Source organism: Ascaphus truei, chromosome 7, assembly GCF_040206685.1.
Source record: "Ascaphus truei isolate aAscTru1 chromosome 7, aAscTru1.hap1, whole genome shotgun sequence".
NCBI classification, from domain to species: domain Eukaryota; kingdom Metazoa; phylum Chordata; class Amphibia; order Anura; family Ascaphidae; genus Ascaphus; species Ascaphus truei.
Genome location: NC_134489.1, coordinates 91,321,316 through 91,347,083, shown reverse-complemented (window position 1 = coordinate 91,347,083; position 25,768 = coordinate 91,321,316).

Below are 25,768 nucleotides of genomic sequence, written 5' to 3'. Positions count from 1 at the left end.
TAAGATGACAGGTTGATAAATAGGTATTGGAGATCATAAGAATTATAGTAAACTCTCAACATGAACAATTACTTTTTTCTGTCTGGAATCCTTAAATAGAAGGTCTATAAGCAAAACAACTTTTGTCTTAAAGTTATTCCCATTATAAATCCTCTTATTGTTCCTCCAAAACTGTGCAGATAAGAGAACAGTGGACCATAATACACAACCTATAGCATCACACACAGCAGCACTGTATCTGTATGCATACAAATTGTATACATTTTCTTTAACATATTGTTTTCATTTTTATATAAATATTGTATTACTTATTTAGTGCATCATAGAATATAGAACCTATTTATACTTTCACGTCAACTACGCTTTTATTTTTCTATTCTTACTTATGCAGTTCACTGCAAAAGGGTCCTCCCACCTCGGTGACTATTTCTCCTCTGGCATTAACGATTAGTTGGTCACTGTTGAAGCACTCAGACGATGGCTTGCTCCTTCCAGGGAAATTAACTTTTAATTTGCAGTCCGGAGCGCTGGTTGCGAATGCCCCGAGAAAATGAAAGAGACCCTATGGCGTACAGGGGTTCATATCACTTCCTTTCCATTCACTACATTTGCAATTGTACTTGCTTTAATTTAAAGGTGCTATACCACATAGCAGTGACAAATAGTAGGGGAGCGCAGGCTCAGGTGAATAAAAAACACAAGTAAATGTGCAAAAGGTGATAACCCAAAATATTGTGATAAATATTCAGATGAAAAAAAGACACACTTATAATAACCCACATTCAAAGCTTATGAGTGTTTGAGCAGGCAGCCAGTGATGTCTCTTGTTGGTGTTTCTCTTGAGTCAGTCTCTACTGTATAATCAGCTGGGTATAGGTGCTTTTAATCTCGGATGAGTGATAAGAGAATATGGTGCAGATGGTTTTCAAAAGTTTATGGTGCAATTAACACACATCCAGAATTTACACTTGCAATAAAAACATTGAAATAAAGCATTTGTGTGAAGTTTATACGCTTTACAGAGTCTAACCCGTTCTGAAGTGTCATCATCGCTCGATAGTTCTCCTTTAGCATCCCTCGTGATGGGTTTCCTTCTGTCTTCGTAACTTCTGTTTTTTTCAGCACTGGTATCTGCGGGATGTGTGGCAACGTCTCTCGTGAAAGCAGCGGACTGCAGCACAACACGTTTCGCTCTATGGCTTCATCAGGAGTCAATCATGAGCTGAAAAATGAAACACAAAAGCGCACCAAGGGTCACGATTTAATAAAACAAAGTAATAAATAACAAGTAAAAACTTACATATAGGGATATATAAGTCCAGTAGAGCAGTGCAGGGGCAACAGTCCTGGTGGTATCCTGAGCTTTTCATGTGGGGTATTTTGAGTGTGTCTTCTTTCATCTGAACATTTATCCCAATATTTTGGGTTATCACACTTGTGTTTTTTATTCACGTGGTTTTGGAGGTTGTGTTCCACTTCTATTTGTCACTGTATTGTTTTAGAAGAATTGGGGAACATTTCTTATCTAGGGTTTTGAGATGTCCTTGTCTTATATGTCTATAACAAATGGCAGACAGCACCACCTATATGAAAAAATCTTCAAAAATATATAATGTATATCAAAAGATTTAAGTGCTGGTTCTGGGGAGACAAGGAATTCCAACCAGTTCCCACACAAAAGTTAGATAAACCAAGGTCTACCCCGCCACACTCATAAAAAGTACACAGATGTCGTAATGCTTATAAATCAGAATGTGGTATGTTTACTGATGGATAAAAAATAGAAATAAATACACAGAGCTAGAAGAACCCCACATAGTACAAAATGTACTATGTCTTATATGTCTGTTTCACCTACTGCATATGTATGTGATTTAGCTTCTTATACTTTTCACTCTCTCATCACAGATTTTTCTGTGTTCACTAATATTTACTATTCAGGTTTTTTAATCGCAGTCAAATTTTGGAGTGCCGTCTCAAACTTTTATTTATTATACAACATAGCAGCCAGTTTAATGTCTTAAGGGCCTCTGAATAAGGGAAGTGTTTGTCAATCAAGTGCTTTATTTACCCTTATGCCACACTGTCCTTATCAAAGAACCAATTAAGTTAAGGGTAGGCGAGAAGGGATTGGGGTGGAAGGTGAGGTGGGAATGGAGAGTGGGGAAAGGGGGAGGATGGGAAAAGGGTGTAGGGGGGTAAGAATGGGAAGGGGAGGTGGTAAGGGGAGATCGCGCTCTGGCTGTTCAAGCTCTTGATGAATATGCTGTGATATCACACAATAAGGAGTAGATAGAGGAAACCAAACCCCTACCAAGTCTAACTTAAAAAAACATTGAAATTACTTACAGGTGTCAGATTTGGGTAAAATATATACCTATCACCCAGATGTGACCCCTTAAACATGGCACTGGAATGAGTTCACTTTGGTCCTAGCAGGGATTGCCTCTTTACATTTTCTGTCAGAGGAGGACCCAAATTAGATAGAAATATGTTTACTGCTACATATGCCTAAGGCCTAAATAGTCTATGTAACTATAGACTCGGGAGCACTAGGTAACACATTTATAGAAAATGAATAGCCATATTAGTGCAGTTCTTAATAGTTTTATTCCTACTCATCTCCAAATGTTGGTGAAAATGTAGTTATTTTTCTACTGGAGAAAAGTTGGATTCTGCACTGATAAATCCTAGATAAAAATATGCTTCCTCATATGCTGTAGATTACTGTATGTCATAAAGGTGAACCTATGTGTATTCCGTGTACTTACATACAAATTGTTCTCTTTATTTAGCTGTGTGTATCACGAGAAGGCTAATATGTGTGTAGCCTAGGCTGGTCCAGTCTGCCTCTCTGCCTCCTGTCATGTAAGTCCTGATAGCTACAGGCTATTACAGGTTAATCCTGGGGCTTTTGACCCCCCTCCTGCTACTCTCTGAGTGACAGAAGAGGAGGTGACCTGGTGTTTGCATGCAGCCAATTGTGGTGCAGACACTAGGCCCTCCCCTTCCAGGTCTCAGAGAGGAAGTGCCCAAGATTTGGCAGTCCTGGTCTGGAGGAGGAAGAGACCAGTAGGGTTGTTAGCCTCTCCCATCGGGGATGAGAACATCTGATTGATAGAGGACCCCATACTATCAAGGGGATCCAGCACCATCCATAGGACTGAATGCTAGGAAACCCTGCAACAACGCTGTATCACCATCATGTGCAGTGACTGCAAGAATAAAGCCCTGGTTATTTTATATATCTGTCTGAGTGTCAGTCCTTGGCAGATGGAAGGTATTTATTTATAAAATATTTTACCAGGAAGTAATACATTGAGAGTTACCTCTCGTTTTCAAGTATGTCCTGGCCACAGAGTAAAACAAATAGTACATGGTTACAAGTACAGTTACATAAATGAACAGGGTATACATTATATACAAGACATATAGTGCACAGTTAAAGAAAATATATATTATGAGCGTATGAAACAGTTACAGACCAGGTTAAAATGTGAGACAGCCTTAGATTTGAAAGAACTTAAACTGGTGGTGGATGTGAGAGTCTCTGGTAGGTTGTTCCAGTTTTGGGGTGCACGGAAGGAGAAGGAGGAACGTCCGGATACTTTGTTGAGCCTTGGGACCATGAATAGTCTTTTGGAGTCTGATCTCAGGTGATAAGTGCTGCAGGTGGTAGGGGTGAGGAGCTTTTTCAGGTAGCTGGGTAGCTTGCCCATGAAGAATTTAAAGGCAAGACAGGAAAGGTGAACTTTGCTCCTAGACTTGAGTGTTGACCAATCTAGTTCTTTGAGCAATTCGCAGTGATGTGTGTTGTAGTTGCATTGGAGAACAAAACGACAAATTGAATTGTAGAGGGTGTCAAGTTTGCTAAGGTGGGTTTGAGGAGCCGAGCCATATACTATGTCTCCATAGTCAATAATTGGCATTAGCATCTGCTTTGCGATACGCTTTCTGACCAGGAGACTTAGGGAGGATTTGTTCCTGTAAAGTACCCCTAGTTTGGCATAGGTCTTGGTTGTCAGGGTATCAATGTGCATCCCGAATGTTAAGTGGGAGTCAAACCATAAGAACAGGTATTTAAAACTAGTGACAGGTGTTAAGGTGGTGTTAGCGTTGGTTCTAATCAGGAGCTCAGTCACTGGAAGCTTTACAAATTTAGTCTTGGTCCCAAATACCATTGTTACAGTCTTGTCAGTGTTTAAAAACAGTTTGTTTTGGGAAATCCAGTTTTCGAGTCTCAAAAAGTCAGACTGAATTATGTGTTGAAGGTCAGAGAGGCTATGGCTGTGTGCATATAGGATTGTGTCACCTGCATACATGTGTATTGAGGCTTCCTTACAAGCTGTGGGAAGATCATTAATGAACACTGAGAAGAGTAGGGGCCCCAGAACAGAGCCTTGCGGGACACCACAGGTGATATCCAGGGGGTTGGCGTTAGAGCCTGAGATGGACACATGTTGGGATCTTCCTGATAGGTAGGACTGAAACCAGTTTAAAGCATGTTTCCCTATTCCAGAGCTCTGGAGTTTGTTAAGCAGGATAGCATGATCGACTGTGTCAAAAGCCTTTGCAAAATCTAGGAATACTGCACCAGTGAGTTGTCCCCGTTCCATTCCACACTGGATTTCATTGCAAACTTTTAGCAGGGTAGTTACGGTGGAGTGTTTGGGGCGAAATCCAGATTGGAGTTGGCTAGGGAAATTTGTCTTTGTGTAGAAATCGCTTAATTGGGAGTGGACACATTTTTCCATGACTTTGGATAGAATTGGGAGAAGTGAGATTGGCCTGTAGTTTGAGACAGTGTTTTTGTCCCCACTTTTGAAGATTGGGACAACTCTGGCAGTTTTCCAGGTCTTAGGGATATGGCCTGCAGACAGGATAGAGTTGACTATGGACGCAATTGGTTTGGCAATGGCTGGGGCACCAAGTCGTAGGAACCTAGATTGTAGTAAGTCGGGTCCACATTGGCTGCTTAGTTTTAGTTTGAGGAGCGCTTGTGTGATCTCCTCTTCAGATACTGGGCCAAATTGAAAATTGTGGGCAGTGTTGGGAGGGGGTGGGACTGTAGGGATATTCCCAGGATGAGATTCATGTTTGGGGTTTGTGCTGCGTTTCGCTAATAAGTTAGTGGCACACTCCACAATGTAATCATTGAATGCATATGCGATGTCAGTGGGGTTTGTCAGAGTAATATCCCCCTTAGTGATATTACTTGGTTGTTGATGGTTAGGAGGCTGGAATATATGGTTGATAACCTTCCAGAAGTTAGCTGGGTTTGATGTATTCTGGTGGAGATTGTCAGAGTACTATTGTGCTTTTGCATGCCTTGTTTGCCTTGTGCACATGTTCCGCATGCATGCCTTGTTTGCCATATGTTGTGGTGGAGGCTGATCTCTGGAGCCTGCTACAACTGGAGGCGCTAGCACCTGAAAGAATCTCAAGGATCACCAAAAGCCTTTCCTGGTCTCCATCACATCACAGACCACTCAGATCTCCTGACCCTAACAGGTATGCCTCAGCACCACATTAGCAGTTTCTCACAGAGGGTGGAGGAAACAGCGCTACATGTGTATGATGTATCCCAGTAAAACATTGCACACATGGACCTAAATTGTGGCATAATGCCGAACCCCACCAACCTGGCATCGGTCTAAATAACAAATACTTCACAAACAAATTTTCAGAATATTATACCATTATACCCTTTATATCCCTAATGTTTCTTTTAATTGTGGTGACTATTCACTAACCTTTCATGGTGATATTTTACTTCCATATTAATATTTGTTTCCCCAGTTACAGTATAAGAAGCACATCCAACATGTAGTGTAGAATTCTGATGTACACAAACCTGCCTCATATAATTGTATTGTGTGTGCTGACTTTTTAAAACAAGTTTACATTATCCTTTTGATTCATTATTTTAAAAGAAACAAGAACTGTGAAAGATTCCATGTGGCTGTTGTCTTAAATATCAACATTTGTTTGGTTGAAATTCAGACTGCTACTGTTTTGTAAAATGGAGATTAATTTAAGATCCAGCTGGAAACCATATGAATGGATTCTCTGTCAACATAAAATGTTCTGCATTCACCCGGAAACCATTTGTCTGAACTTTATCAACATATTAAAACAGATAATGTTTCTAATTGGATGGAAAGAATTCTCATCTTATTAAAAACAAAATTATAGTTTGTCAGCAATCTTTATTTTTTTTTAAAATAAAACCAGATATGTGTCTCTTTAGTATCCACTATATACCAAATTAATATATGTTCACGTAGTCCTATATTTGTTTTAATTTTTCTGATCAGTATTGTGTTTTACATTTACATTTAATAAGAAAGGTTTAGAACACATGAACAGAAGACCTGCGAGATTTTAAAAGCTTGTTACACTATAATTCCAGCCATTAAAACTGTTCATGTTGGTCCATAAGAGACATGTGCACTTTTACAGTACCAGATATGACTTCTGAACTACAAAGATTGACATACCTAACATTAGATGTCAAAGGAGCAATAATTAGTGATGTACCGAGTACCTGGAAATTACCCGGTACCCGGCGCTTTTTTAGCTACCCGGACATTACCCGGATCCGGCAGCAGGGGGCTGGGCCCGGCACCGGGTAGCAATCGGCGCTGAGTTATGTTACTGTAAATGTAAATACTTCATCACTTACCTGCAGCCGGCGACGGAAGGTGAAGAAGAATGGTGAGGAAGACCGCAGTGACATCTGGGAGCAGCAGCGGGGGTCCTGGTGGCAGTGGCAGCAACAGAAGTCTATGTTCAGCCAGTGGGAGTAGCAGGTATACAGCACACAGCTGATACCAGTGTGAGCCAGGGAACCATGTGACTGGAGCAGGAGCGTTCCTATTGGACAAACGGTAAGTGTTGTCCGGGTAACCGGGTACCTGACTGGGTAGAATGATTGATTTTGCCCGGGTACCCGTTACCCGGTTTTCTAAACAAATAGGACCAGGTTCAACACTAGCAATAATGAAATGAAATAATTATAAATCAACACTTAAAAATCTCTTAAAAAATAGAAAAAGGCCTGAGCTTTTTAATGTTATTCATGACTAAATAGAAGTCCCAAGATAGGGAAAAATACTGGTGCAGAGCATCAATAATGATAGTGATAGCACCCTATCACAAATTGGTTAAAAACGATTTATTAAGCTGGGTAACATCAGAGATGATGGCAACAGTTACTCTGACGCGTTTCACGCAACACAGCACTTTGTTAAAGAGTATGTGGTTCCTCATGGTCTCTCCCGTTTTGTAGGCAACTGGAAACCGGTAAAAACAGAACTGGATGTGACGCGGTGCGTGGGCGCAACGTCAAAAGCACGCCCTGATTAACAAGTCAAGCTGGAGACAATTGGCCAGGCACGCACAGTGACACCCCGGGATGGAAGTCCAGAGGGCAGGGGAAACCACCCGCTCCGTGGAGAGCCATAACCGGAACAAACCGGAACTGGAAGTGACATGGCACGTGTGGTGCGAAGCCCACACAACAACTAGATAAGCTAAGACATACTATTGTCATTGCTCCAGGGATACTAACCTATTAGTGGGGAGGAGAACCGGTCAGACCAGCTTCACAGTCAGGCTCTGACCCTATTATCCTCTCATTCCCACCTGCATTAGGTTCTCCCTATACTTGAGCGGAATATTGATACAAGTTATATATTCACCACAAGATCTTTTCTATACAAGACCATCGAATACTCTAACAAAGCATCACCTTTGTCTTGACTCAACCAATTCATTATATACCCTAGCACTTACTCTGTAGCACCTGTCTCTGAACTTTTTGTTCTATGTTCACTTATTCATGACTAATTTTGGCAAAATTAAATAATATTACGATGCAAATGAAACACACAAAAATGTTATGGACATCTGTAAAGTTTGATTTTCATATACAAGAAAGCCACTGATCAATAAGTGAAGGGGACACGTGACCTTTGCTAAAGGCACTCAATTTCAGGCCATTCTGGATGTTATGGGAGCCAACAAATTTTTAGCAACCCCATAGTTCAATATTTTCAAAACCACCATCATATTATTATAGTACATGTAATAAATAATAGCAGGTAAAAATCAATGCAGCATGTTGCAAAATTTAGAGAATATTTGTTTGTTTAATTAGATACCACAAACATTTTTAAAGATGTTGGTGTTCTACCTTACATCATTTATTTTGATTTGCCACAAAATATCCCATAATTGTAAATACTGTATACTGGTACAATACAGAATTACTTTCTGCATCGTTGCTAAATTCCTTGAATAGAGATAGGAAATTTTTGCCGCCCCAAAATTTTCTCGCCCTAGGCCAGGTCCTAATAGGAAATCCAACCCTGGGTCAGATCCACAGAGGTCCGGTAAATCAGGGCTAATAACGGCCCATTACTTTCACTGTGGGTAACGCATATATCCCAAAGCTAATTATATGTAAAACTATGGCTGTTGTATATCTGATTAACATAGGATTAACACCCTGTTGCGTTAGCACTGTCTTATGTTAACTTCAAATAAGATGCGTGGGATTACCTAAAGGGGCCGTTTCTCTCCTCCAAACCCTAAAATAATAAGTTTTCCTGAGAAAGGCAAATAGAGGCCTAGGGTCATCAAACTCCGTTACGTTGGAGTTAGTAGCCGTAAACAATAAATATGGCGGCGTGTTATCAGCACATAAATAAGGCTCAAGTCATGAACATTTCAACGGTCCAAACAAAAGTGAGTTATGAGATAAAACTTAGGTATAAATAACACTTCCAGGAAAATGGTGGTGAGGTTGTGAGACTTCTAAATATATATAGATTGTTCAAATATGTTTCTCCGAATTCCACGGATTGTTTACACTACAATGCATCTGCGGATTGTGTTGAGCGAGCTGGGTTGAGAGAGAGACTAGAGAGATGAACTAAAACACAGGTTTTTGACACACACAAGTAAAAACAAGATGAAGTACAGCAAATAAAGCAGATGCGGAGGGAAAGTAATATAAAAAAGTGAGCTTAGGACTTGAGTTAGTACTTCTAATCTTATAAAGGATAAAGAAAGTGGGCCATATTTACTAAGCAGTGTTCTGCCATAAGGCAACCTCGGTGCTGGAATACATTACAGCCTATTAAAATAAATGGACTGTAAGATGTCTTCCCATGCCTGAAGATATTTAATGGCAGAAAACTGCTTATTAGATATGCTTCTCTATCCCATAAGAGGGTAGAGTGCTTTGTACAGGTATGAGCACTCAGTGAGATGTACAGCTCAAAAGTAAATATACTGTGACAGTGGTGCTATCCATAAGTTGATTTAGCTCACTCTGCCAGAGCTATTGTCCTGAGTAATAGAGGTTGTGTGGGTTTAACTTCTGATCCTGTTCGTTCTGACACCATACCCCATTCTAGCACTGCTGCTTAAAGGTATGATAGTAATACAACCCATCAGCTGGTTAAGCTCACACTACTAAAGCTGTGGCCTACAAAAGCAGTGGTTGTATGTTCCAGTCCTGCTTTATCGTACATCATTCCAATCATTTGGTTGGTGCCTTATGCTTATGAATTCTATATAGTTGGCATGGAAATTCTTTTATGAAGTGTGGGATGGGACTTATTTAAAAAAAACTTTGCATAGTTATTAGCATATCTCCCAGCCAGGTACCTCAGGTGTTCTCCTTTTTCAGCACAGGCACCCTAATTTGTTTGTGGGGATACATACAACTAGGGACACTACTAAACATCCTTCCCCCCCACCCCTCTTCAAACCCCCTCTCCCCCCTTTTCCTCCCCCTCTACTCCTCCCCCCCACCCCCCACCTTGTAAGGATTTTTAACAATTCGGCAACGAAAATGGAGGATTGGCCTTTGAGACTGATCTGTGGACCAAAGGAACCGGACAATCCGAGCCAGATCCAATATTTGCAAAAAAAATTTAAGTAGAGAAATTATGTATCGTGCCAGTCAGCACTGTTTGATGACTCCCACGTGTGCATCCTTTTCTGTAGATAATATCATTCCGGTTCATTTTTACACTTTCACTGTTATAAATATATTTTCTTTTTCCAGTGACGCGTTCATGACTTACTTGCACCTTAAAAATGTATTTTTGCATCAATTGAGTACTTGCATATTATTAGCACTAACATTTCATATTATCAACGCAATGAAATGTGACTTAACTAACGTTAATGAGCTTTGAAGGTACGCGTTAACACTTAGCGAGGCATTTACTTTGGGTAAGTACCGTTAACGTTAAGTTGGCAAAGGACCTTGTGGATATGGGCCGAAGTTTTTTCATTCAAGTCTCCCTTGCCTGCAAAACTCAGTAGGACCAGTACATAACCACAACTGGATTCATTTTCTTTGGTGCTTTTGAGGCTTTCATTAGATACATTAAAACCAGAAAAAGACTAAAAACAAACTATGAGAAGCTTAAGGGGTGGAAATTACACTTTTTTTGTGATGGAATGTAGAAATTACAAAAACATCAATTTTATTGCCAATGTTGGAAAGCAGAGCCCCTGAGTGGGAGACGTGCAATTTTTAATACACACAGCAGTATAAAGCTGTAGAAATGGGTGTAACCTTGGCCTTCTTTTCAACTGGCCCACTTGAGCAACAGGGAAACTGGTTTGAAATGAGAGCATGCATTTCATATCACTCTCAGAAATGACTGGACTTGGCACTTCAAGGAAGGATTTGAAGTATATTTTTTCGTCATGATTAGTGGCCCCTCACCACTATATATGATTATTTTGGAGTAAGAAAACCTAAATCGTTATAAAGCATTCATTTACAATTCACAATCTACTAGGTAAAGAACAGGAATCTATCCAACTCTTTCACATGACTTTGCTAGCTTGTGCTGGCAATACAGAAATATAATGTCCTATTGAACTATTAAATGACTTATACTTAACTAATAGCAGCCAGATCTCATGTTTATAGTAAAAGTGGGCACTTTCACTGGTGTTTAGGTTATAAAGATTTTTTTTTATTTTTTGGCCTAGGTTGGTTCTCTAAAAAATGTTTGCTTTGGTTTTAGTTTTGGATTTGTAAAAACTGATGGAAAAGTTTTTTTGAATTTTGTTCAAATATTTTAAAACTCTAATCTATTAATAAAAATGGGCTGATTTAAAAATCAAAAAAAGTTTGATCATTTAAAACACAAAAAAATCACATATAGAAAAAAAATTATTATGAGGATAAACCATTTTAACTCGACTCGGAATTTGAAACAAAGGTTGAATTTGTGGAGTTCGGATTTCGAACAAGCACATCCTGCCCATGCTTAGTTTATAACATGACTGATCTTGTCATTTAATAAAAAAACAGTCAATGCCTGTGTAAATTGCCCTGCCTTTGCAAAATAGTATATGTACAGTAGTACATCTAGTGGTAGATCACTTAAGGAAAGAGTTAAGCTTGCTCTTCTAATTGGCAGAAAGTTTGTAGTTTTAAATTACATACTGACTGTAGTGTAGAGACATCAGAAATTACAGAGCAGACACTGTCCAGGACAACGTGTAATTTAAATTCTACAAAAAATGTATACCACATAGAAAAGTAAGTGAAGTGCTTCTTCAAATATGTGTTTTGCATAGAAAGGATGCAATTATCCACTATTAGGGAAATGTTTGCATTTATTCTAAATCAATATTTACCAATCTTGTTTTTTGTATTCAACAAAGCAACAATATAACTTTTTAAGTTTAATGAGGAATTTTGACTATTCTAATTTTACAAGCAATGTTTTAAATAACCCGCCTTTGGGTGCTTTCAATATGATAGTGCACAAAAAAAGAAGCTTGTAGCTAAGGAATAGGTGATTATATATTACAGCTGTTTTTTTCAACTGGGGTTCATATGACCCCTTTGGTTCCCCGGGCTTCCCTTAAGGGGTTCCCTGCAATTTTCAGGTCAGTTTGAAACTTGTACCAAATACAGAAGAATTTACAATGCATCTGATCTCAGACGCAATATTAGGGAGGGTTGGGGTTCCTTACAATGCCTCTGATCTCATAGACGCTATTAGAAGGGATTGGGTTTCCTTAGAATTTCACAACATAATTATAGGGTTCCTTAACCAAAAAACGTTTGGAAAACACTCTATCACAGTTGTATGTTAGAAACTGTATAGGAAAAAAATTAAAAAATTAAATACTACAAAATAGTAAGAAAAAAAAGATTTCTCATGGCCTAGACCGTGTCATAACCCTGATATACATTGTATGTCTCTCGTCTACTTTCACCTCATTTTACTATTGGCTTTCTTTTCATGTTCTGTCTCATTTCCAGAACTGGCTTGTGTATTATGGTGCATGAAATAAGTGCTATGCAAATAATGTTTTCAGTGTAGAAAGGACATAATTAGTTATTCACAAAAATAAAGACTCTTTTGCAACAACATTTAAAGATTTATTATTGTATTCCATAGTGCCTTTGTGACTAGCTCCAAACTTCTTACTGTGTTACAGGTATGTCTCTAAGAGAAGCCTGTTTTATTCCCAGCAACATCATCAGTCTTAAGTCACTTCTTCTACCCACTTCTCAGTACAGGAAATTAATTGTTACTTTCATACTTATGCTGAAATTAAACATTTGTAATATTGATAACTCACTTAAAAATAATAACTCTTAGTTCTATTTAAAATTTGCGGACATCCAGCTAGACTTATATGGCCCATTGATTTTTTTTGGACCATGTAATGGAACTGTTTTTTATGACTACTTAATGTGATACGAATGAAGTTTGTGCGTGTGTGTGTGTGTATGTGTGTGTGAGAGAGAGACCAGTCATTAGGGGTCTTATAGGTTAATTTCAAAGTACCAGGGGATTATGTCTAATGTTGGATCTGGTCAATATTAACTAGGAGATGTGGCTTCAGGCTAGACTACAAATAGAAGTGTCTGTGTTAAGTTAATTAGGAACAACTAAGGAGGTGAACTGGGTGATCAAAGGTACCTGAGCTAAGTACAAGGAAGCAGCTAGGCCATGGGGTCAGCTAGGCCATGGGGTATATGTGGGATAAGCTATAGGAGGACTAGAGCGCTGTGAATTAAAACCCTGGGACCACCAGCACTCCAGCACCAGGTACCTGGGACCCAGGTATGACTCCCGACAGGGGGGGAGGGGATGGGGACAACAGACAGGACTGCTGTCCTGGGCCCCATGAGTCAAGGCGCCAAGACTCCTCTGCCAGTGACACTAACATGTAGTGCCAGATCTGTGGGTCTTTAAGGACCTCCGTTCCACTGGCCTCCAGCAGTAGACCCATCTAACAGGCAGCTCTTTAGGCCCCCCTCAAGCAGGCCCCATCAGACAAGCACCTCTGTGGGCACAAGCCTCTAGCAAGCCCCCTTCACCCTATGAGGTTACAGGTAGTCACTCAGCCCCCCCCCTCTGTTCTGGCCCTCCCTGCCCATCAGGCCCCTACTTATACCCTCAGGACCATACATCCTTCTCCTCCCTATCCCCACAGGATCATAACCCCCCTCCCCGGGCCATAAAACCCCTTCAGGTCTATAACTTTCCAACAGGCCTATAACTATCCCCACAGACCCATAGCTATCCCTGTAGGCCCATAACTATCCCCTCCCAGGCTGATAACTACCCCTCTGCCAGGCCCCAAACTACTCCCACATGCCATTAACTCCTCGGCACCTCTCCACAGGCCCATATCTCATTCTCTACCCCCCTCCCCTCAGGCTCATATCTACCCCCTCTCCCTGGACTGGGGGGAGATGGAGTTATGGGCCAGGAGGAGAATGAGATATAGCCCTGGAGAAGGGGGAAAGGTGATAACCTTTCCCCCTTCTCCAGGGCTATATCTCATTCTCCTCCTGGCCCATAACTCCATCTCCCCCCAGTCCATATCTCCCCGCAGCCCATATCTTCTTCTCCCCTCCACCCTCTTCCACTGGCCCATACTTCCTCCCCCATCTTCCCCAGCCCATATATTTTCCCCTCTCCTGGCCCATATTCACCCCCCTCCCCAGCCCATATATACTTCTCACCCCCCCCCTCCTCCCATGGGCCTGATCTCCTTCTCCTCTTCCCCTTCCCCCCCAAGCCTTTCCTCTTTCTCCCCTCCCCTTGCCCACACCTTTTCTCCCTCCCCCTCAGGGACCACCAGTGCACTGTGGGGTTAATGGTAGGGGGGTGGGTGACCTACTCTTTCATTTATATTTATTTATTAAAATGTTTTACCATTTGAGATACATTGATACATTGAGATACATTGAGAGTTACCTCTCGTTTTCAAGTATGTCCTGGGCATAGAGTTAAGATGACAAATAATACATGGTTACAAATACATTTACATACGTGAACACATAAGTGAACAGGGTATACATTATATACAAGACATTGCATGCACAGTTAAAGATAATATACTGTATATTATAGGCGTATGTAACAGTTACAGACCAGATTAAAATGTAAGACAGCCTTAGTTTTAAATAACTTAAACTGGTGGTGGATGTGAGAGTCTCCGGTAGGTTGTTCCAATTTTGGGGTGCACGGTAAGAGCAGGAGGAGCGGCCGGATACTTTGTTGAGCCTTGGGACCATTAACAGTCTTTTGGAGTCATATCTCAGATGATAAGTGCTGCATGTGGTAGGGGTGAGGAGCTTGTTCAGATAGATGGGTAGCTTGACCAGAAAGTATTTGAAGGCAAGACAGGAAAGGTGAACTTTGCACTTAGACTCAAATGATGACCAATCTAGTTCTTTGAGCATTTTGCAGTGATGTGTGTTGTAGTTGCATTGGAGAACAAAACGGCATATTGAATTGTAGAGGGTGTCAAGTTTGCTAAGTGCTAAGGTGGGTTTGGGGTCCCGAGCTGTATACTATGTCTCCATAGTCGATAATTGGCATTAACATCTGTTCTTTCTGACCAGCAGACTTAGGGAGGATTTGTTCCTGTAAAGTACACTAGTTTGGCATAGGTTTTGGATGTCAGGGTATCAATGTGCATCGCGAATGTTAAGTGGGAGTCAAACCATATGCCAAGGTATTTCAAACTAATAACAGGAGTTAGGGTGGTGTTAGCGTTGGTTCTGATCTAGAGCTCAGTCACTCGAAGCTTTAAAAAAGTAATCTTGGTCCCAAATACCATTGTTACAGTCTTGTCAGTGTTTAAAAACAGTTTGTTTTGGGAAATCCAGTTTTCGAGTCACAAAAAGTCACACTGAAGTATGTGTTCAAGTTCCGAGAGGCTATGGCTGTGTGCATATAGGATTGTGTCATCTGCATACATGTGTATTGAAGCTCCCTTACATGCTGTGGGAATATCATTGTTGAACACTGAGCTTGGGCTCCAAGATTTCTGGATCCTTGGAAGCCATCCTAAAAATGCTCAGGTCTGTGCCCCATGACTGCCAGACCCCGGTACTGACTGAACAGGTGCAACCCTGTCGTCATTAACCAGTTCTTAAAGAAAGCCTTTAACAGTTAAGTTGAAGTATAGTCATTCCGTATCTAATCATGAACAAGTTGCAGTACTAACAACATGGTTTCCCACAGGCTCCTAGGAAAGTTTCCTCTAGTCCAACGGTACGCAACTCCACTCTTCAAGCCCACCCCCCCTCCCAACAGGTCAGGTATTCCAGGATATCCCTGCTTCAGCACAGGTGGCTCAATCAGTCCCTGCCTCAGCACAGGTGGCTCAAGCAGTTCCTGCGTCAGCACAGGTGACTGAGAGGCTGAGTTGACTGAGCCTCTGATTGAGCCACCTGTGCTGAAGCTGGGATATCCTGACAACCTGACCTTTTAGGGGGGCATGGGGAGTGGATATGAGCACCCTTACACTAGTATACTCTGTTTTTTCTTTAAAATGTTGGCATGTATTACCCAGTGAGACCTAATATACAGTCCCTAATGTGCAAATGGTTCCTTTCCAGTTACCCTGTAAAAAGAAAAGAAAAATGTGAATGAAACAAATGAATTTTCTACCAAGGGGGCTTGCGACTGATTGCAAAGTAAGGTTTTGCAGGAACCCTTGTCAGCAAAAGGAATGATATTGCTACAGCAGCAAGTCCCCTTTGATGTATAGAAACATAGAATTTGAAGGCAGAAAAGAACTACCTAATCTGCCCATTTCCTATTTGCTGTTAAACCTCAACATTATTTGATCGCTTTTTTTCTTTTGTATTCAGGATATCCTTATGTCTATTCCAAGAATGTTTCAATTCCCTTAGTGTATTAGCCCCTACCACCTCTGTTGGGATGCTGTTCCCCAAATCCACCACCCTTTCTGTGAATAAGTACTTCCCCACATTTCCCCTTAGCCTGATAGTAGATTTGCCTTTGTTCGACAAATAGTCTCATTTGCCTCTTAGCATTCACTGACACGGGGAAATAATACAGTGAATGTAAAATAAATAACCTTTTTCTCATGGAAAATATGAATTACTCAATAATGAATTTTAAAATATGTAAGAAAATCTACCCTACCTTATTCTTCATTGCACTTCAAGATTTTACATTTAATATTAAGTATATGTGTTTAAATGCCAAGATTCCACAGAAATGTGTTGGCTACACCTCTGCATCTGGCACCAGCCATTTGAATTGTTGCCATTGAAACTTAGAAATAAATTATCAGTTCCATTAGTCATCAGAAAAAAAGAACATTTTCAACTGTGTGTAACCCCTTGGTCAAGCCAAAGTCAGGGGCATAGCTGAATATGTTTGTCTTTCACAACCAGTCATCTAGGTCTTTAAATGGCTAACAGTAGGCAAGACAAGACAGAAAGAAATCATCTGCACAAAGGCTGGTATTGTATTGTATGTCTTTATTTATATAGCGCCATTAACGTACATAGCGCTTCACAGCAGTAATACACGTGGTAATCAAATAAATAACAGATAATATAAATAACAGATCATGGAATAAGTGCTTTAGACATAAAAGTAACATTAAGGAAGAGGAGTCCCTGCCCAGAGGAGCTTACAGTCTAATTGGTAGGTGGGGAGAACGTACAGAGACAGTAGGAGGGAGTTCTGGTAAGTGCGTCTGCAGGGGGCCAAGCTTTATGTATCATGTGTTCAGAATAGGAAAAAACAGCCTCTGGGGTGGGAGGTGGAGCACAGCGCAGGGACAAATAGCAGGAACCAGCACACAATAGGTTAAAACTACTTTATTGAGCGACAAGGAGAGACACCATAACAGGAGCAACCACCTACTCTGACGCGTTTCGGGCTAAGCCCTTTGTCAAAGAGTATGCCCCAGTTACAAAACACACACACATATACACATAATCCAATTACCTAAATCGATCGTATCCTCAGGCACTGGTGACGTCAGCAGAACCAGCCGAAAATCTCGCGAGACTTACCCGTCTAACCGGAGTCCCAGGAGACAAATCAAGTAGAGCATACTGCGCCACCTAGCCTGGAGGAAGCATCCAAACAAGGAACAACATATTGATCTGTCCGGATTGTGTCCATAACCGGAAGTGACGTCAAAGGGATCAACCCTGAATCTCACGAGACTTCCCAGAGTCACAGGGGCGAACCTCCGTGTAGGAGGGAAACGCGTAGGGCGTCCGGCGTAGTGACGTCGCTTGGAAGGTGCCGTGCAGTGTTATAGACTGGTAACATGTATCTCTTGTGATCTCTGTTATATACAAGAAACTGGCGGCGGGCCAATTATTGCCGTTTTGCATTTGTCATCACGCTTGCTGCCTGTGTTATGCGTTTTACTGGCTGCTATATGCTGTTCGTTGTATTTATATGTAACACCTCCGTGTGCATCCTAACTCAGAAGTGTGCTTAACACTCATTGTGATTGCGGGTGCTCTAGACTGACATAACATTAGAGGATCCGATTGCAGACAATCTGCGGCTTGTCTGTTCTATGTACTAGCACTGACTAATCACGTATTGCACGTTAGGAGGCCTGTTTCACTTATGGCCATGTCTCTCTGAGTTACAAACTATTAATTGACTGCACAGCAAGTATCTTTTATATGCATTGTCAGATTCAGTCACTGGTTATATAGTCAATTACTATATTTTTGTTATTGCAATATTGTTGTCACACACGGAATTAATCCACATACCACCAACCCATGATTGTGTTAAATTCACCACATCAATTTAAGAGAGTGAGACCCCACCCCATATAGATTGTTACAGACTACTATGTACCTATTCTGTGAATTTTACAGGCATTGTTCTACCATCTTTAGTATATCAGGATAGGTACTAGTGTTGGACTTTACTATATAGCGATCATGGGTTGGCTTGATCGGTATGCTGTGTTAGTGACTGCATTTTGATACATTGCATATTTATTGTGTCGCATTTCCAGACAGCACAGAGATAATTTACCAATCTGTATCTGTGGGTTTTTGGGTTGTTCCATACGTGTTTTAACCTATAAGTAATTAGGACACCACTTATTTGGTTTTACATTCAACCCTCACCCAACCACTGCCAAACCTTCCAACTTATATGAATATTGTATTCTTGTATGTTTATATTTGTTGACTTTATTTTATGTGAGACTTATTAAAAGTTATATTTTAACTGTCCCAGGAGTGCTACAACAAATGAGCTTCTAGCTAGAAGGCACAGGTGTCAAATACACCTTTTCTTTCTAATTTTTGATACTTTTATCATTCCTAGCTCATTGTATGCACCCAGTGCCAATCTAGGCATTTGTGGACGAATTCATATCCCATCCACACCTTCCTAATAATTAGAGAGCAGTATATGTCACTTGTGTTTTTGTTTTACAAGGTACTGGATAGTACCGGTCTACTTTCACCACTGGTCATGTCCCTTTTGGAGAGTGTTCCCCATTATCAATAATAAATTCTTTGCAGTGTTCTGAAAAAAATCTTAGTTCGCATGCGGATAGAGGAGAGGAGACCTATTTTACAAGAGTCCCAAGTGCTATATATATTCCCTCAAACCCACCTTGAAACAACACATGGAGAGACACCAGTGCTCAAACACACCTAATATACCTCGGATATATGCTAATAGGAATCATTGAAATATACTTTGCATATATCTATTAGTATATACTGTAATCCAGGTATATCAGGTGTGCTCCTTTTTGTGCACAGGTGTCTTTCAAAGTGTTGTTTCTCTCTCTCAACCCATACTTCAGGGTCTGTAACTTCTGAGGCAAAACGAATGTCATACCATTTGCAAACAAATTGAATGTGCGGTGGTGGCCGGCGGTATTGCATACACTCGAACGAAGGTAGGCGATTGTCTCTTTTTTAAACCAAGTCACGAAAATATCTACGGCTGTGAAGAAACTCCACATTCACAGTGAATTCGAATATCGGCAAAAAACGCTGCCTATCTCTAAAGCCTAGTAAGATCATCTGGTTGTTGATATAATTTACCAAAGTGGTGGCCTTTCTTCCCCAAAGATGTGTTGTTGTGTGTTTTGTTCCTTCAAAAGGATGAATGGGGGGTTGTAGGTCCAGCACAAGTCATGTGCCAGGGTTTACAGCTTCCGCAAATCGCAGTGGTGTAAGGATGCTTCACTTTCTCTCTGCCCAGTCAGTAGTTACAGGGTATAGACTTAAATGTGGCTTCGCGTGAGCTAAGGATCTGCAATGTTTAGTGAATCTTGGCCTAGATTTCCCCATTGAACTGTAACATGTGCTCACTTCATTTAAACTTGATTTTGGCAGTGTACATATGGAGATCCCATTGGATTATAATGCAGATTTAGCCTGATTTACAGGCCCCCGAGCCACGGGATGGAAAGCAAAACACTGCAGCTACAGGGACACTAAGAAGTCACTGCTGTCTGTGGGGGGTCCATTCTTCCAAATGAGCCCACCACAGAGAGATTCCCCACTGCTGCGGGTATAGCGCGGTCAGGATCCTATGGGTTCCCCTGGTAGTGGGAACATAAAGTCTGGCTACATCTGTATATGTAACAATTAAAGATTTTTCCTAGTGTTTTTATCAGTAAAATACGTATTATTTTTATATTTAGGGATGAAGAACTTGGTATAATATGTTGTTTTATTTTGATAAAATTAATAGAAATTTATACAATTAGATGCAAATGTATTTCTACAGAATTCAATATGTTCTAACATTAACTTTTAGTAAACAGGAGTTCCAATAAAAGGTCTAATGAGATTAGCTCATAAAACCTTATTCGCTTCATGTTGTTTTCATTTTAAATGTCCTCTCCAGTATTCCTACCACGTGAACAGCTTTTCTTTCAAATGATAGGTATTTAAAAAGTTCAGAAATGTAGAAAGTGTTTATAGACAAGTTATTTAATGGGCTGTTAGGTTTATGTTTCAGACTTGGTGAGTCGAAACAGAGGTTGTGGGGACCTTGCAACTGTGACCACTTTTATTGCACAACTGGAGATTTAGAAATAGATTCCAGGTACTGTAACTTACTTATGAGCAACAGCTGAGGTGTAATTTATATGGGTAATGTATTTAAAGAGCCTCAGGTCAATTTAAGGTTAGAAAAACACAGTTTGAGAAAAAGGTAGGACACATTTTCTGAAAATGCCTTTCAAAAATATTAATTGATTTATTGATTTATTGTTTTTGTATGTACTGTATTAGGAGTTTCAAAGTTCGCTCTCGGGAGCACATGATTTTAGCATTAACTAATGACTTTCTAAACATATGGTAATATACGTACTGTAGGGGGTTATGTACAAAAGTTTCCAGAAATTGTGCATACAGTATCTATGGGAAAACCAATAGGATTTTTTTCATTTGATACATCTGGTGCATTTTCTTTTGCCTCAGAACTTCTCCAGTGTTGTCTTGATATATAGACCAAAATCTGTGCTCAGGTCGACTTAAAAATACAGTGTGACTCAGACTACCGAGAATTGGGTTGGAAGCCTCTAACAACTAACATATAAACTAGTTATTCTGTAGCTCTCACTTTTTAATATTATTATTATGTATCACATGTTCCCCCAGCCTAAGGGAGATTCACTGCTGTTACCTGCGGTTGGTGCTACCTGTTAAGCTCAAAGAAGGCCCTGAGCATCCACCGATATTGTTGGGGATAGACAGGACAGGATTTTGGTGCTTAAATAGTTCTTCTCTCGGTGTTACAGCGCCTCCATTCCTACAGGGCCTATCGCAGATAGTTGCAGTCCCCTGTGGAAAACACTCTCACCCTCTCCCCGAAGAACTGCAGCCTCAGGCAGGAGTATAAAACATATTATTTTTATGGTACAGCAATGGCATACCAACATATAGATGTGCCAAAGTAGGTGAATATAAGAGGCGCTAACACTCTAAACAGTGCTTACTAATCAAACAATTAAATTGTGACTTCAGGTGATAATAGTGCAAAAATAATAAGCAAGTGCAAAGAACAATATTAAAGTGTCACCCCCCTGCTTCTACCCTCCAGTGGGGTTGTCTTCACTCTTCCCCAAAATGTAGAACTGTTTTCTCACGATCCAGGGGGAGCATGGGGGATAAAAACACACAAAAACAATTCTAAGTGCAGATGTACAAAATGAATAGAAATATTCCCTTGTGAATCTTGGCTCCTATTTGCAGCCTACTCACAGAAAGATAGAGGTTTTCAAGCAGAAATGGCAGTGGATGGACTGTGGACAACACTATTGCAGAATGGCTCCCAGTGGTCACACCAAAGCTATTCATAGCTTACATGCTGTTTTTATTTGGCAACACTGTAAGTGGGCATTTTTAAGGACTTTCATAAATTGTTTGTATCATCTGATCTGTGCTATGTGCGTACTCTTTTTTCTTGCTGAGGTTGTCCACAGTCCATCCACTGCCATTTCTGCTTGAAAACCTCTATCTTTCTGTGAGTAGGCTGCACATAGGAGCCAAGATTCACTAGGGAATATTCCTATTCATTTTGTACATCTGCACTTAGAATTTTTTGTGTGTTTTTATCCCCCATGCTCCCCCTGGATCGTGAGAAAACATACCAACATATAGAGCATACATCCGTACACTCTCTTCTCTGATAGCAAGAGAGATTATCCCCCACTGGACCTTACATAACCCAGCAGAGTGTCACTTCGCAGCTTGCTCTTCTCTTGGTCCCTGGACTCAACCCCCAGGGCTTGAGGCCCCAAAGGTCTATCCCTGACTCTCACACTCCCTGGTGGAGTATGGGTAGGTAATCCCACACCCCTAAGGGAGGGGAAGGAAGGTGAACCAGGGCCCTGGCTCCACACTTCTATACACACTAAATTTGGAACTGCAGCTCCTTTTTGTTACCAGGGGAGGAGCTCCAGGTCTCAGCTCTGCATGGGCAGTACCCAGGCCATAAGCCACCCCCCTGTCACTCAAGGGAGCTTCTTACATACAATATGGCAGATTTAACCCTAACACTGCCTGTGCTGGTACCAGGACTTGCGTATTAGGCAGGGAATCTAGTAGCCAGGGGTTGTATGGCTACAATAATAATATAACAACAATAGCAACTACAAGAGCAATAATAATAACAATGCATAACTTACTTGGAAATGACAAACATTGGTTTGTAAAGCACTGAAGAAGAGAGTCCTACACAATATCTAAGGATAAGAATTTGAAGGACGTGTGATTAACTTTGTAATTCACCCTGTCTCTTGATTTGTAGTAATAATCCTGCTGTGCAATGACCCTTTGCTCCTTTCTGGCCAACAGACTTTATCACACTACTGTAGGTTATTTTTTGCGTGACACATGAGAGTGAGTGAAACCTTCGTACAACTCAGTGAATTTGGCTACTTTTAGACATTTTGGGCAACATTTGTCATACCACGAAAAGTTAAAATGTTATCGGGTCATATACAAGTTAACAATACGTGTGCTGTTGGTTTTTTCCATTTAGCTATAAATAAATTAAAGGCTGTGGCCCTTTGAACCCAAGTTAAGATGTCTTTTTATTGTGGTTAAGGAGAACACGAAAGGGCCAAGAATCGAGGGCACATGGGTGATGTCTATTCTCAACTTTCTTGTTCAAATGATACATTTAAAAGTGTGTGCTGCTTCAGAAGAAGCAGAAGAGGGCTTTATTAAAACAGTGTCACTGTTTGGATGATTCCAGTGACTTAAATAACATCAGATGGATCCATTAGTTTACTTAAAATTACATGGTGTATATCTCCTACAGTGTACGTATGCATTTTATCATTTTGAGACAAAATTGTAAAAAGGGTGTAGCCTGCTAAGAAAATACAAACTTCCTATTAAAATATGTGAGCTCCTGTTCTTCATCCCTGTGGGGAACATTACACTAGCTGTATATGGACCTTACTGTAGCATGTAACCTAGCACAGGCCTGGCATATTCGACGTTACTAATGGTCTGACATCATACTGTAACCAGGGTGTTCATTTTGTGATATTTCTAAATATTTCATAACATACATCACACTACCTCAGATCATTTTATGGCCTGTGGGCGATATAAGTGGCACTCCCACATTGAACTGAATTACAGTTTAAATTATGTCACTAAAACATTTTGCAAATTGAGAAGCATTATGTAGGTCAGTTATTAAAAATGAAAGCTGTTATGGGAATTTCAAATTTCTCCCAAAGATATAAATGTATGTTATTTGTGTTTATTGGTTTTGACAAAGGTTGCAGGTTACAGACATTGTAGCCCACATCACAACAGCAATGTGCTTCGGTGTCAGATACCAATCCAAAATTGGATAATAGAAGTAGTATAAACAAATACATTTATAAAAGTACATTAGCAGTCCCATGGTGGGTGGATGGTGCTGCTCCCTTTAGAAGTTCTGCCCTGACTTCTTGCAGAATAACAATGCAAATCTAGCAAACAGAAGCCCACACACAATCTCCAATTAGGTAAATTCCTTTAATGAAGTGATATTTAAACAAAACTAAATGCATTGACAAATGGAGCACTGATGCTAGGCACATCATTAGTGGGGTATGGTTCTGGTATAACAATATTTCTGGGCCTCTACAGTAGCCTCCTCTTTCTTAGCCCTCCCGTGATGCTTCCTGGCGTAGGAACCGATCTACACACATTTACTGCATCTGTGTTGGCATTGGTTGGTGTCACCAAAAGGGATGATCACAGCACACCATTCCGGCCACCCAACGTGTTTCGAGAGGTCTGTCCTCACTTTCTATGGGGTTACAAACGGCATAAAAGTGGACTCATACAACAGTCATTTATATTAAAATATGAACCAACCCCTTATGCTCTAAATACAAATACATGTTCAAATGTCTTCGGCAGCATGTATAGATGAAAACAGAAGTGCTAGTGCATGTCATAAATATAACTATACAGTATATACAGTACTATATTATAAATTAGCAGTTAACTAGCATCATGTTTATATTCCATATCAAACAATATAAAGAATAATATTAAGTATAGAATATGCAAAATATTTGAATATATAAAACCAAAGAGAACTAAAAATCTATTCACCAAAAACAACAATTAATACCAATAAACCTATAGTTCTAAAACTAATATTGGGGAGGGAAGGGTAAAAAGCATGTATGAAATAAATGTGTATAAAATAAATAGAGGGAACTACAGTCAAATAAAAAAAATGCCTGGTCCTGCACCTTGCTGCAGATAATTCACGGCCCACTCACCTGAAAGGTATCCTTTGTAATAGCACTTAGAAAATATGGGCCTGTGTCTTCTATATGAATAAAGCTGGAGCCACGTGTTTCTGACATAAGATAACTGTAAACCCCTACATCTGTTTAAAGTTCAAAACCTTAACAAGTGGCACGGATATTAACAATGGTGCATTGTCTAAAATAGAAAGCTGTATCAAATTTAAAGAACCTGCTTCTCATTTACAAGACATAAAAATAATGTTAAAAATACAGCACCTACTTTTTATCAAAACGACTTGTTGTATGTATAATAATGAATATTTCTCTTAGTAGTAAGGAGATCACTATTGTAGTAAACACACTGCTTTGGGATGAACATTTGTTCCTCAAAAACACCCTGATTACAAACATATCTCTCAGAACCGGAAAGCATCTTGTATTCCATTTTCAACTCATATGAAAAGTAGGTTGCAACAGGCAGTTGAAGTTTTGATGACGTTATTGTGCGAACTGTTTAATAACCTTAGAAAAACGTCCAAAATGTTTACTATACTAAAGTAATCCCTTCGCTGCCGGAAGGTTCAGGAGCTCCTGCGACAAAGGAGTTAGAGAAGGAGATAGTGAAACCATGTCCACTATGAAAAAAATGGTGGCTTGTAAAGTCAAAACAGTTTATGGAAATAATTATGACTTCTGCATTCAGCTTCAGATTGTTCATGTCAGCTTTTTTAACAGCATACAGTTCACAATCAGTCTTTTTCAAAGAGGATTTACCTCACTTGAAAGGCACACTCCTAGGCTACACCCAAAACACTCCAGAGAGTGAGATCACTTTGGTTTTGATCCTCATCACTCACACAGGAACCCTCCCAAAATGTATCACAGCTCTCAGGTGACATTTGGAGAATGGAAAGAGATCACATGATTGGCTTTGCCTAGAAATTAGAGCAGAGTAGGCTAAGCATTTTAAAGTTGCAGGCCGTTTTGGTAATCACTATACGTTGATACCACGTACAGTAACTGAATTATTGCCTTTGTAAATGAAACCCCTGAAACTGCTATGAGAAAAATCGCTTGATATGCATTTAATGTGGTTTCCAAATACCTCGTTTGGACAGTCGCAACAAGAGGCCACACCACACATGAAGTATTCTTTTTAATGTGACTTTTATCGAGGTGCCAGGAACATGAAAAACCCCAATGT